This window comes from Myripristis murdjan, chromosome 18 (assembly GCF_902150065.1).
Source record: "Myripristis murdjan chromosome 18, fMyrMur1.1, whole genome shotgun sequence".
Taxonomy (NCBI): domain Eukaryota; kingdom Metazoa; phylum Chordata; class Actinopteri; order Holocentriformes; family Holocentridae; genus Myripristis; species Myripristis murdjan.
The window spans coordinates 2206571-2221038 of record NC_043997.1 but is presented as its reverse complement, the minus strand read 5'-3'; the positions used below and the strand labels follow the sequence as shown (position 1 = coordinate 2221038).

Here is a 14468-nt window from a genome sequence, read left to right as displayed (position 1 = left end):
TTTTTTTTTTTTTTTTTTTTATTAAATCATGAAAATAAATGTGGACCCCCATTAAACACCAATAAATCAATAAATCAATAAAGTATACCTATCTATCTACCAATCCCTCATAATTTGTCTTTTTTGTGTTTCAGTGTATTCCACGCTCTGATGTAATGCAATACTCAACCTGCGGGGGGCAGCAGTACGCGTATAAGTGTCTGGTCTGCCGGAAATAGAGAAGAAGAAGAAGAAGAAGCTGATATCCTCCATGATACTGAAGTGTTTGACCAGCTGAAGGCAGACTGCAGTCTCCTGGCTCTTGCTGCTGTTCGTCATGTTGTTCTCCCTGCTTGCGGTAACCATAGAAGCAAAGACCCAGGATTCCTAGTGATTCCTTGTGAATCGAGCATGCGCAGACGTGACTGAATATTCTGGTAAGGGGCGTTTTCAGATTAAGGTGTTAACATGGCATAATATCCTGGTTGGAACAGGCGTATGTCAGGGGTCTGATTCAGAATTTTCTCCATATGACCTTAATCGGGTTCACTGTGTTTATATGACTCGTGTGCAACCGGATTATTGAGGATATTCTGAATAATACAGCAATATGGTGTGCATGTAAACGTGCTCATTGACTCATATTACTCGGATCATACTCGTACTCAGCAAAAGTGCTTTATCCATACCGGATACTCGTTTTAGCCGAGTATCTGGCTCAACCATACTGGGCATGCTGCTCTGCACTGTACCCAGCACAGAGCGCGGTACAAACTGTGCACTATGTGAAAGCCCCTCCAAAGGTCAGAGGCCTGTACCATAAAGCTGGATTTGGGCTTAGCGAGCTAACTTCAGGGTTAACCCTGCTGGCTTTTCTGTACCATGAAGGTGGCTTACTTTTTATCGGGCTACGTTGCCGTGGTAACATACGCTGAACACCTCACCTGCTACGGAGCAGGTTAAGTTCAGGATAAGAGCTCAGCAGGTAGAAAACTCCCACCTACTGACCAATCAGCTCTCTTGGAAAATGGCCTGCCCATTGGCTGAGAACCCAGTGGATCTTTTTTTCCAAGTTAGGCTGAGTATTTTTTTTTTTTCCCCTTTCTTCATCTTCTTTTATAAAATTAATAATTTTTTTAGCCTTCTTATTTTAATTCTGTTTGTTTTTCAATTTTGAAGAGAAGAAGAAGGAATTTTTTTTTGTTTTTTTTTTTTTAATTGAATTGAATTGAATTGAAAAAAACCTTAAACGCAAAAATCCCCAGGGGGAAACTGCTTTGCCAGGATAAAAATACATAAAAATACATCCACTTAACAGACATTCCCTTGTTTTGTTTTTTTTACTCATGACTCTTTTGGTTCAACCAAAAATTTATCTTGTAGACTGGTGATTTTTAAAAATATTTTTGAAAATAAATGAGGGGAATTTAATTCAGAGGTTTAAATAAAAGCTTGATAAAATACACGCCAGCCTCTGGGCTCCTTTAGTCTTTAAGTGACAGTGAAATAATATTTCAAATAATATTTCAACCGTACAGAAAGGAAGGGGTGGGGGTGAATGCTTCAGGGGCTCAGTGATCATTTCTATAGTCACGTCCCAAACTCCACAAATAAAATCTAACAAGTAAAACAAAAACACAGCACAAAAGATAAGAGCAGCTGTTTATCAAGAGATGATTTCAAAATTATCTATTTTAGATTTAGATGAATCACTGAGGGATTTATTTATGCAATCTTTCAGTTTTTTAGCCAGAGGTGAAGACAAACAGCAGCCTCTCACAGTGGACTCCCTTAACACACACCAGCAAATCCTACCTGACACTGAGGTAAACTTCACACAGGACACTAATGACTTAAAGGAACATTCCAACCTTTTGGGTAAAATCCCCTTTTTCTTTTCCCGACATCCCCAGAATGAGACCAGGGGTGTATTCAACGACGTTACGATACATAACGTTGTGTGACGTTGTCTCATTGAATGGTGTGTTTGGTTGTAACGTGCCTTGGAGGTAGTTTTCCAATCAGCATCAGCCTGTATTGAAGCCTCCGCCATTTAAAACAATAGAGCTCCATTATGGCTTCCAAGTCGCTATATTACTGCAGCCTATGTTTAAAATGTTACCCATCATTTGAAGAGGTAAAAGCACATGTATGTGGTGACTATGACGATAAATCAGACATAGTTTATAATATTTCCTCATCTTGGAGACAGTGTTTAACAATAACTGTTTTTTTCATAGTGGACATTGAATGTATTGCAGCACCCCTATAATTACGGTAATGATTCATGTAAAGTAATGTCCTGCTCAGACAGTTCTTCGGCTACAGTCGCGAGGAGAATGTCCCTCTGGGCGTCCATACTTGCAACGCTGCGTAATGCAACAGGTTGTTCAGAGCTTTATCGTTTCTGTTAGCTTGACGTTACATACCGGTACGTCTGCGCTGAATACACCCAAGATGTTGGACACTGGTTCAGTTCCTATGGGTAGCATTTCCTGTTAGCTTAGCATAAAGATTGGAAGTCTATGGGAGTCGTTAGCTTGGCTCTGTCAAAGTGAAGAAATGGATCTTGTGGATCTGAAATTCACACATTGGAATATTTAACAAAAAAAAAAAAAAAAAAAAAAAAACGGAGTGGTGTGAGGAGAAGTCAGATGGTGGCGCTGTCACGTCTGAACACATTTCTCCTGTCTGTTGCAGGGCAAGGAGGCACAAAATAGAGGAGAGAGCAGTCTGTAGCAGACACACACAAACACACACACATACACATACACATAAACAAACCCTGAACCCAGAAAGGACCTGAGGCCTGTATCAGGCAGCAGCTCAGTTTTCCCTGGATCTCTCAGACCTATCCGGATACACTGATGGAGATCATGGTGATCAGGGATAACCGGTGTCACGACGCTGGTTATCAACTCACTCACTCGATCCAGGTTTGCCTCATCAAGAGCTGTGAACGCGCACGTATAAGGGGCGGAGTCTGAGGCAGCAGACCAATCACAAACATGAGCGACAAGGAAAAACACAGCGTGTTTCACGGAGGAGCAGCGTGTTAGTGATGGGAATTCCAGCTCTTTTTAGAGAACCGGCTCTTTTGGCTCGGCTCACTAAAAAGAACCGGCTCTTTCGGCTCCCAAGCGGCTCTTCAGATTTTTTTTGTTGCTTAAATTAGTTTGTTACCAACAATAATGTAAAATTATGTGCAAAATGAATTACTAATGTAGGGGTAGGAGTAGTTACACGGAAGGGCGCAAGGCAGTAATTTCGCCTAGGGCGGCAACATGGGCAGAACCTCCACTGTGTCCAGGAACTCCAGAGGTAGTGTGTTTAAAAGGTATCAGCTGTGGAGTGTAACATTGAGGAACTCCAAAGGCATGCATTGCATTATTTTATGCCAGTTTTTCTTTGTCGACGGCATTTCATTCATCCATGAAAGCAGGATGTTTGTCCTGCAGGACAGGCAGTCCTTGAGGACTGGGTTGGGGAACACTCCCATAGTGCACACAAGAAACATCCAATCAGAGAGCTTCCAATTCTATCGGACTAGGATGATGTCTTCTCAGTTATCTGCCTTAATTTGGACTATGAGAATGCAGAGACATGACAGAATTAAGGCACTTGGATAGAGAGTTCTGATTTGTTGTCTTTTTTATTAAGGTTATTAAACTTAACATACATTTACAGATCCGTGTGTGTGTGTGTGTGTGTGTGTGTGTGTGTGTGTGTGTGTGTGTGTTCTTGTACAGAGTTCCACCCATAACCTATTATTTAGCAGTTGAATGAGCAAATAAACATTTCTATGTGGCTATAACATAACATGCATGATTACACTCAGTACAATCAGCAACATATATAGAAACTGCAGCTTTAAATATCGTACAAAAACAGAAATGCATTAGCAGTGATATAAGTGATACTATTTCTAACATAACATTAAGCCAGAGGCAAGCACGCTTAACCAAGTGGAAGGCTTACATATCTAGTATTAACCACAGTAAATTATTCTACATTTAAACTTAAATTGACAAAAAACATTATTACAATCACAAAGATAAACAGTTGCAAAATGGCCATTACAATCGAAATTCTTCATCTTTAAACCTTCACAAGCATCCAAACTTAACTGAGGGGCTATTCAGAGGGAGAGTTGACTACCTGGCCACCACTCCTTGACAACCACTACTGCGTCACTTACAGCTGTCTATTTAGTGAACTCAAAGTCAAACAACATATTTCCATGTAAAACAACCAGAGATGGACAGAGAACTTGACCCCAGTACTTGAGTAAGAGTAAAAATACTACTGGTCAAAATTTACTCCATTACAAGTAAAAGTAGCTCAGTCGACATGTTACTCGAGTAAGAGTAAAAAAGTACTTGCTTTTAAAGGTACTTAAGTATCCAAGAGTACATGCCTTTAAATTTACTTAAAGGCCCCATGTTGTACACTTTTTCAGGGTTTTATTTTAACTGTTGATGTCCCTAGCAAGATGTATTTGTGGTTTTGAGTACTTGTGTTCTGATAAATATAGTTTTACAGCTCCTTTCTCTTGCTTTTATCTGGAGCTCTGGCAAAATGGTTTGTTTAGCCAATCAGAAGAGAGAATCAGCCCCTTCCCACTGATTGGCTGACTGTTTTCTGAGTGACATATGGTTGGGCCAATCAACCGACGTCACTGTGCAATGCATTCTGGGACGTAAACAATAGACCGAGAGAAAAACGGAGGCATGCATCAGCATCTCTGTATTTGCCCGAGAGAGAAACGGGCGGACTCTGGCTATATTCTTTAAATGATAAAATTCTGTTTTTGTAACATTTTTAATGTGTGGAATAAAATTGAGCTCAGAGTCAAAAATGATGCCCAGATTTTTTACGTGATTGGATGGATTTAAAGACAGTGTTTGTAGTTTTGGTAAAAGTTTCACTCTCTGGGCCTCAGGACCGATGATTAAAACTTCAGTTTTGTCCTGGTTGAGCTGCAGGAAGTTTTCTGCCATCCAGGATTTTATGTCTAAAATACAGTTAAAAAGGGCATCAAGTGGCCCTGTGTCATCAGGAGACATGGAAATATACAGCTGTGTGTCATCAGCATAACTGTGAAAATTGATCCCATGTCTCCTGATGACACTGCCAAGTGGGAGCATATATAAATTAAAAAGAATGGGGCCTAAAATTGATCCTTGGGGCACACCACATTTTATCTCATGTATTCTTGAGGAGCATGTATCCAAGCTTACCATGAATTTTCTCGCTGTGAGATAAGAAGTGAACCACTTAAGAACAGTGCCAGAGAGGCCGACCAGGTGTCTGAGTCTATTTAAAAGAATAGTGTGATCTACTGTATCGAAAGCAGCGCTTAGATCCAGTAGCACAAGGACTGAAAGCTTGTGTGTGTCCAAATTGCACCTGAGGTCATTAACAATTTTTAACAGTGCAGTCTCTGTACTGTGATTCATCCTAAAACCAGACTGAAACTTTTCAAAGATTGAGTGGTTAATTAAAAAATTATTCAGCTGAATAAAAACAATTTTTTCTAAAATTTTACTTAAAAATGGTAAGTTGGATACTGGTCTGTAATTATTAAGAATGGTGGGATCCAAATTGTTCTTCTCCAGAAGAGGCCTCACTACAGCTGTTTTAAAAGCTGCAGGGAAGACGCCTGTCTGAAGAGAAGAATTGACAATGTTTAAAAGCTCAACTTCAAAGAATCCATAAAATGTTTTGAGAAGTGATGTTGGGATCGGGTCTAAAAGGCAGGTTGTTGGTTTGACTTGGGAACTTACTCTACCAAGCATGTCAGCATCAACCAGGACAAAACTGTCCAGTGTTTCCTTGGGGTAAAACAGACATTCAACTGACATTCAACTGACAGCACTGTTAGCTCCCGATTCCCGAAAGCCCAAGAACAGACCGGAGTCAGTCTTCAATATTCTGATGCTTTCTGATGATTTCTGATATTATGGTCACATATAAAGCAAGGAAGCGCTGGTCTCAGTGTGACAGAGCTCCTGCAGGATCTCAGTCAGAAAGAGCCCCAATATCAGGAAATGATACACATTTATGTTCTTGGGCTGGGCCTGCTCCGTACAGAGGTTGGACTTAAACGACTTAAACCGAGAATAATTGACCGGTTACCCGGACATGGACAGGCCAACCACTGTCCATGCCTTGTTTCTGGAATGTGCTATGCTATGTGTGTGAATGTTGACTGGGCCTGTATCTAATGCAACAGACCTAAATAACAAGATAGAGAAAGTACATCTGGCTCCTGCTTTATCTGTCCTCTGCTTAGCAGCCAAGCTGCCCTGAAATATGTAATACATTGGATAATGCAAGAAACATTGAACTATACGGCCAGTTGTAACAATTCCCCCTTTTGACATAATTTTATTATGTCAACAAAACTAGGTCAGAATGTTATTCTGTATTGCGGTACCACTTTAGGCGGAAAACCAGCCGGTCAGCCCCCCCAAACTGCCAGTGATTCCCAGCCTAAATAAGCAACACAATCAAACATCAGGTTTTTAATGCCCCCTTTTGGTATACTCTTATTTTATCAACAGCAAAAACCCATAATTTAAATCTTAAGCAGAAGCATGTGTTCCTACCTTCCGAGCAACCTATATGTCAGCAGATATGTGTAAGCTGGCTATGCGTAAGTGTTATTAGCAACTATCATCAGCAATTCATCTTGCACAGTTTATGGAAAACAGTAAACATTTCTATGAAAGCCTGTAAGTCTCACGCCCCTATGTGTATGCGAGTATATGGTTATGTATTAGCATTAGCGTATATCATGTGTCTATATGGGGTTCAGGGATACAAAAACGGTCTTCTTGGTCATCGTAGTCGTCTTCGTCCTGGTCCACTTCAGTCCCATCCTCCCCGGGCTCAGGGAGGGAGACCACAGGAATCATCTCTCTGGGGTGTTAAATTAATCTATAAGGAGGTGGTGCAGGGAATTTATGCAGAAACTATCAAAATTCTCCAATTTTCGAATGCAGATCAAGCCAATCAGCTAAGGGGATCCCTAAATGTTCTGCCAATTCTTCTGATATGGTCTTTAGGCTATAGAGAGCTGGAGTTATAGAGCTGTCTGCTGCAGTATTGTTTAGGGTAAAGACGCAACAGTCCTGAGGGGACATAACACACACACCTCCTTTTTTAGCTAAGAGGAAATCTAGGGCCAGTCTGTTCTGGCAGGTCATTAATGAAGGAGCAGCCAATTGTTCATGCAGACCACTGATTGCATTCCTTGTCATACTACCCTAATCTCTGCATGGTAAAAAAAAAAAAAAAAATGGATGTAATTTATCTAAACATTCTTATTTATCATGACCCACCAAGAGAATGGATCAACACAGACAAGAAGGTATCTCTTGCCTTCAGTTTTGTTTTGAGCTCCCATATCAATGAAGTCAATCACTATCTTTCAGGAAGCATCTGTATCAGAAAAACTCCCCCAGCCCTTTCCACTCTTTCTGAGCTTTAATATTTAAATTTGTTATCATTTTAGAGCAATTCATTCTTCTTTTATTTTTCATAATCCAACACATCTGCATATTTTCCTTCATAACCCTGAATTTATTTATGTTGTCTAAATGTAAATAGCCTTTATTGCAGTCTGTCACAAAACTTGTTTCTTGCAAGAACTTTCCATGGAAAGTGGATGGTTCTAATATTTCCAGACTATGTAATCTGAACTCAAATTATGTGTGTGCATTTCATGATTCCAGTAATTCAAACGCCTATCATTTAAAGCTATGGTGTAAATGCTTTGTGTGTGTGTGTGTGTGTGTGTGTGAGTCACTGTGAGTAAAATAGAGAAAGAGAGAGAGACAGGCCCTGTATCCTGTCCATGGTACAAAATATTCAGTGATATCCTTTAAATGGTGTTGCTGCCAATGTTATGAGATAAGGGCTATTCCTTTAGAGCACGCACAGTGACCTCCACTATACGCTTTCTGACGTAAGTACATAAGTACTTCTGTTGTGTGTGAATGCTATTTTATTATGGTTTAACTGAGGCTTTGGTTGCTTTTAAACTGGTTTTCATATTTTTTTTTTATCTTGTTTTGTTTTTCTTTTCCAGTCACTATTCTTGTTTTTAGTTATTTCTCCTTTATTCTTCTGATGAAACACTGGAAATGGAAACCCCCATAATTTTGTTATGCTTTTGGCATAATGACAATTAAGATTTCTGATATCTAATTTCTGATATCTGCCGCATTGTTGCCTCTTACCACTTTGCCATCTCCTTTTTGGTGTTCTCTGCACTTGACTATAGCAACCTGATCTGGTTCAAGCAGGGCATGATAGAAATTAAGTAGCTGATATAACACTGATTCTTGGGAATTTGGATAAAACAGGTTTTAATTTTGAGAAAAAAAAGTGAGTTAAATTACAAAATCTGAAGGTATATCATTATAGGCCAAGGTCTTGGCTGTTCAGCAATGTACCAGTGCAACCTCCTCATTTTGCATTTTTTTTCATAAAATAGGTTTTTCCAGTTATTAGGCTACTTTGTTTTTGTCAACACCGTCACCATAATGTTTTTTTTTTTAATTTGAAAAACATATTTTTGTATTAAAAAGACTAATACTTTAATAACTCAACAGCACCAAAGAAACATATTGTAAACATATTAATTTAAAACCAATATAACTGCCTCTGACGGTGGTGACAGTCGCCTCATTAAAACATACATTTCCAAAATTTATACCACTCAAGTCAATGGCTTCTTGCTTAACAACTTTATTTAACTATTTGGTACAAAAAGTAACAATCCTGAGCACTGATATAAGCATTTTTCAGACTTCAGTCATCACCGTCACACAGAAAACCTGACGGTGGTGACGTCTGACGGTGGTGACAAAAACCTGCTCTTTCACATGATCAGCATGAGTTGTTCACATTAGCCCGCTTGTTTTCGCCCTGTTGCTACCTGCATCAGACCTCTTCTTAAAAAGTATACATTTATTCCATAATCTAATTTAATATTTTTTATACAGAAGTGACGGTGTTGACATGTTATGGTTGTGACAGTAGCAGTGTCCAAAAATATGAGGAGATTTAAGAGAAAATAGCAAACTTCCAGGAGCCTGAGCGGTCTTGAAGAATGCAGTAGAGCTGAAGGTTTGAAAAGGGCTCCTCAGGAATGTAATTGACCTTGTAGTTTTTTTATTATTATTTTTTAAATAAATATCTGACGGTGGTGACGAATATCTGGGACACATTTTGAGCAACCATAAAATAATAGTAAATATTGTTCAAAACCCATCGTTTGTAGTTTTTAATATATATTATGATGTACTCTTTCATGTGGTAAAGATATTATTCAATGAAATTATTACTTTTTGTTGTTTTAATCAAGTTGAAATGATTATCTCCTATCTGAGGACAACTGGTTTTGTAGGGCATGGGCCAACATATAATCATTAAATTAATACAAATTAAAAATAAACCTATGAAAAAACCTTACAAATGTGCAAAGGAGCCCCTGATTATGCCCTTGATTCTTTTTATTCATTAAAATGTTGTAAATTTCCAGCAGAAATAGCATTTTTCTTAGTGGGACATGATTTATCCAAATTCTCAAGAATCAGTGATAAGTGTTTAACAGGGGTGCCAGTTTAGGTCACAAAACATTTCCTTCTCCAGTGACACATGTCCATGTGTACTGTGTAAACTGCATAGGCCAAGTCATCATGACTAGTGGTAGTTTTTCCTTTGCTAATTTACATGTGTAATCATATTGTGGTGTGTAGAGGTCTTGTGGGTGTGAGTTTTGCTTTATCTATTGGTTGGGATTAAAATGTTTGGCTCAGTGGCTCTAGCCTTCACAATGGGAAACATCTATCATCTCTATGTGGCCCTGATTTGGACCTGTTATTGTTTGGTCTGAGCAAGCGGGTGCAGGTTCATCCATCCAGTGTTAGGTAGCTTCTAATCATCGCCCTTGCCTCGGCGTAGGGAGGGGGCGAGGTCATGGGTGCTAGAGCAATCTCAGTTGCTTTTGTTGAGAATGTTTTGTCTTTAGGATCGGTATTCGTTTTCCTGAACTATGTCGAGAAGTTAAGGTCTTAAATGGCACCTGTTGTTTTTGGTTGTGCAGAGGACTTCTGAATGGAGAGTTTAACTTCTCCCAAAAAACTATGGCAATTCGCAAGAAATGTTTCTGTCCGTTTTACCTCTTTCCCTACTCTTCCTCTCCCTACTTTCTCTAACCCTCTCTGCCACATTCCTGTTTCCTGCAACTTTGCTTTTGCCTGGTCCACACTACTTGCTGCCTGCTGCCAAAACAAGCTAAAAGCGCTCAGTTTGGGTGGAGCGCTTTCGCACCCCCCAAACATTCCCTTCTCCTGCATTTCCCTTACCCAATACACAAACCTATCCATGCTTTTCTTTTCTTCCTCCTTTGGAACCTTCTTCTGCCATCTTATCAATGTTTCTATCAGCACCGACCCCAGGGAGCCGGGTTTGCAATCCTTCCATTTATCAACAACTTTTTGCGACATCATTAAATGTAGACACGTGTTAGTCAGAGAGGGTGAATGGCACAGCGCCCGAGTGGGGACCCGATTAAGAAGCTTCTACATGGAGCCTAGTACTCGTGCGCTTAATTGCTGGGGGTTCTCCCAGTCTAACCACTCGTTTTAATTCACCACCTCTGCAACACCCTAAACTAAAAAAAGAAATCAGAAAATTGAAAAAAAAGAAAAAATCCCCGTTCTAAACTACTCCAATGCCCCCCTTGCAGAACTACTTGAAATCTGTGTCAGTGCAGAAATTCTCGATCAGTCTCAACTGTTCGATACACTGCCACAGGCACAGTAAAAATATCAATCAAGTAGGAAACCACCCCACATTGGTATGAAAAATAATAAACTTTCCCTGTGTCCTTATAGAACTTTAGGCCTATGTCTACAAGAATACAGGAAAACGGCATCAGACTTTCTCTGGCATCAGACTTTCTCTGGCATCAGGCTTTTCCCTGCATCGGGCTTTCCCGGCATCACTATAAGTGGAAACTCTAACTAACCTATTTACACTAGACTAGGACCCTTATTCACCTTCCCTCACGTGAGTCCATGAATTTATACTTTACATGTGACCATTCAGTTGATAACACAAACAGTTATTTACTGTCCCATCATTTTACCATAATTTTAGGCTACTATGATTTTAGCGAATTTAGCGATCAGAGGGTTGTTGTGAAAAATGTTGGAGCTTCTAAAAAATGACAGTCAACACCGCTTCTCATTCAGGCTGATGATATTTACTGATAAAAAAAAGTAATGCTGAACAGTTACAATGAGGAAACAGACGCGACATAAAAGGAAACGAGAGAGCAAAAAAAAAATAACTAACTGATCCGTTGCCTAGCAACCTAAAGTTCTTTTGTTGCAACTTAACATCCAAATGCTACTCTAACTGAAGACAACACATTCCTAATTCAAATAAAAACATTTGTTATTGTAACCTATATTATTATTATTAGTCTATTATTATTACTCTATTGTCAGAGAAAAAATATTTACAACAAGGGTAGCATTAATCAGACAATTTAATTTAGTATGTCCAATGTGCAGAAATTTCAGATGGAAAAGGCTTTCTGCTTTACCTTTGTTTTAGGGCCCTGGAATTGTCTGAAAAAAGTTATCCTCCAATCGACTCCGGTGGTCCTCAATCGGACACGGTCTCAGAGTCAGTCAATCCGGGTCACCGGCACCAATTGTTAGCTCCCGATTCTTTTGTTGAAAGCCCAAGAACAGACCGGAGTCAGTCTTCAACCACTGTCCATGCCTTGTTTCTGGAATGTGCTATGCTATGTGTGTGAATGTTGACTGGGCGTGTATCTAATGCAACAGACCTAAATAACAAGATAGAGAAAGTACATCTGGCTCCTGCTTTATCTGTTCTCCGCTTAGTGGTCAAGCTGTCCTGAACTATGTCATACATTAGATAATGCAAGAAACATTGAACTATACGGCCAATTGTAACAGTACTTCATAGTGACCAGATGACGCTAAAGAATGCACACATAATGAGGGAAATACAGAAAGTCCATGCAGCTTCACATAGGGTGGCCATACGTCCGGATTTAGGCCGGACAGTCCGGAATTTAAATGCCTTGTCCGGCGTCCGGCGCAGCCTCAAGCCGGACGCTTATTTGTCCTCCTTTTTGGAGTTGCACATGAACGCAACGCTGGCCCGGACTGTACATCGATATCAGTCATATTTTTCGTCATAGACTTTTAAATTACAATGCAGAAAGTGCATTAATTGGATGCGCGTTAGTTTTTCTCCTCCTGCGCTGCTGTGTGCTCATGCCGGAGTGCGTGTGTGTGGTGCTGTTTGAAGTCTGAAGTCACTGGCTAACAGCAGCACACTGGCTTAGCTTGTCTATTCAGAGAAGAGGTATCACTTCGGCTTATTTTTCAATCTATGTTATCACATGCATACTACTGCTCATTCATTGGTAGCTGAATTGTTAGGTCTGTTTGATAAGTAATTTACATTTTTAAAATAATAATTTAAAATATTGTTAAATAATAAATAAAAAAAAAGCCAACATGATGCAGAAAAGACTATTGACTAAAACTAGACTAAAATACTTTGGATTTTCTTCGACTAAAACTAGACTAAAATGCCAAGACTTTTCGTCGGCTAAAATGTGACTAAACAAAAAAGAATTCAAGTTGACTAAATATGACTAAAAGTAAAAAGGGCATTTGACACTTGATTAAGACTAAAACTAAATTGAAAATAGCTGATGAAATTAACACTGGTGGACCTGACTCGAGCCCCCCCCCTCCCGGGGCCCGCATCGCCACCCCCCAAAGTGTCCTCCTTTTTGGTGTTGTGGAAATGGCCACCCTAGCTTCACACGATCTGCTCACAAACATGTCCAAACATGTTCAGTGTGCATGCTCTCAACTAGCAGTTCTCTTTTGCGCCAGCAGAGGGCGATGTTGGACCTTGATCTGTATGGCTTTCTCACAATGAGCATAGCTCATAAGCACAGCAGCCTGGAAGCATACGAGCTGAGGAAGACTACAACACTGCTCTGTGTTCCAGCAGCAAACAGATCACCAGGTCTCTAAACTCACACAGCCATTTAACGGTACTTCATAGTGAGCGGCTGTTCGCTCCCGATTCTTTTGTTGAAAGCCCAGGAACAGACCGGAGTCAGTCTTCAGTTTTCTGATGCAATATTTATTATGGTCACATATAAAGCAAGGCAGCGCTGGTCTCAGTGTGACAGAGCTCCCGCAGGATCTCAGTCAGAATGACCCCGATCTCAGGAAATGATACACATTTATGTTCTTGGGCTTGGGCCTGCCCCGTACATAGGTTGGACTTAAACGCAACCAAGAATAATTGGCCAGTTACCCGGACATGGACAGGCCAACCACTGTCCATGCCTTGTTCCTGGAATGTGTGATGCTATGTGTGTGAATGTTGACTGGGCGTGTATCTAATGCAACAGACCTAAATAACAAGATAGAGAAAGTACATCTGGCTCCTGCTGTGTCTATCCTCTGCTTAGCAGCCAAGCTGCCCTGAACTATATAATACATTGGATAATGCAAGAAACATTGAACTATATGGCCAATTGTAACACGGCTGTCGAGTGTGTTTGGTAAAAACAGGCAGACACACAGGCACACACACACGTCCTGTTCACTTCCTTTCAGCACAACCACATACATCAGCTCCAGGATGACGCTGTCAGTTTCTAACAGCTTTATGTCCAACCTGAACTGCACACACACACACACACACACACACACACACACACACACACACACAAAGACACACTCCATGTCCACACTAAGAAAAACTGAAAACACATTCTTGATGTGATACCAGACGAGGTCCTGGATCACAGCTCAGTGTTTTCACACCACAACACCAGACCAGCATCTTCGGTTTGATACGCCTCTGCAGATATTTTCCTAAACCCTGTTTCTGCAGGAGGAAAACATCAGAGCAACATGGACAAAGCCTCCACTGCTGCCCCAGCCGGCTTGGTGCATGTCACACTTTGGCCTGAGGGTGGTGCTAGAGGAAAGGTCATGAGGTCACCAAAGGTTTAAAGATATGTCGCCTTCAGATGAAGAGCTGAGTGGACAGACACATGACGCTTGTTAGAGTGTGTACCACACATCACGGCTGAGACACTGCAGCAGCTTGGGTTCAAATCCAGACTCCATGTTCCTAACTGACCTCCTGTCCTCTCTCTCCTCTTCCTCCTCTCTTCCTCTGTGACTCTCAGCAGGTGGTTCTGCCTCTGCAGCTTTACAGTCTGCAGTCGTGATGGCAAAACACTTGCTGCCCCCTCCATGATCCTGATCAACACCCATTTGTACAATATGTATTTTAGTTATCATTAGTCATGTTATTACTACTCCTATAATTAGTATTACTCAGTCCCACTACAATCAGACCAATATCCTCTATCCTGTCTTACTGATAGTAAT

The 14468-nt window shown here is 40.4% G+C and overlaps 2 protein-coding genes across 2 annotated transcripts in view; one reads left to right on the top strand and one right to left on the bottom strand.

The window, feature by feature from the left end:
• Positions 1-14468, bottom strand: part of LOC115376661 (programmed cell death 1 ligand 1-like) — a 104095-nt gene that overhangs the window by 11438 nt on the left and 78189 nt on the right. The gene's annotated exons all lie outside the window — the stretch shown is intronic.
• LOC115376648 (uncharacterized) overlaps positions 1-14468 on the top strand; it is a 44538-nt gene that overhangs the window by 15770 nt on the left and 14300 nt on the right. The window contains exon 2 of the mRNA XM_030076368.1: positions 239-416. The gene's annotated coding sequence lies outside the window, so the exon portion shown is untranslated. The remainder of the gene's footprint in view (positions 1-238; positions 417-14468) is intronic.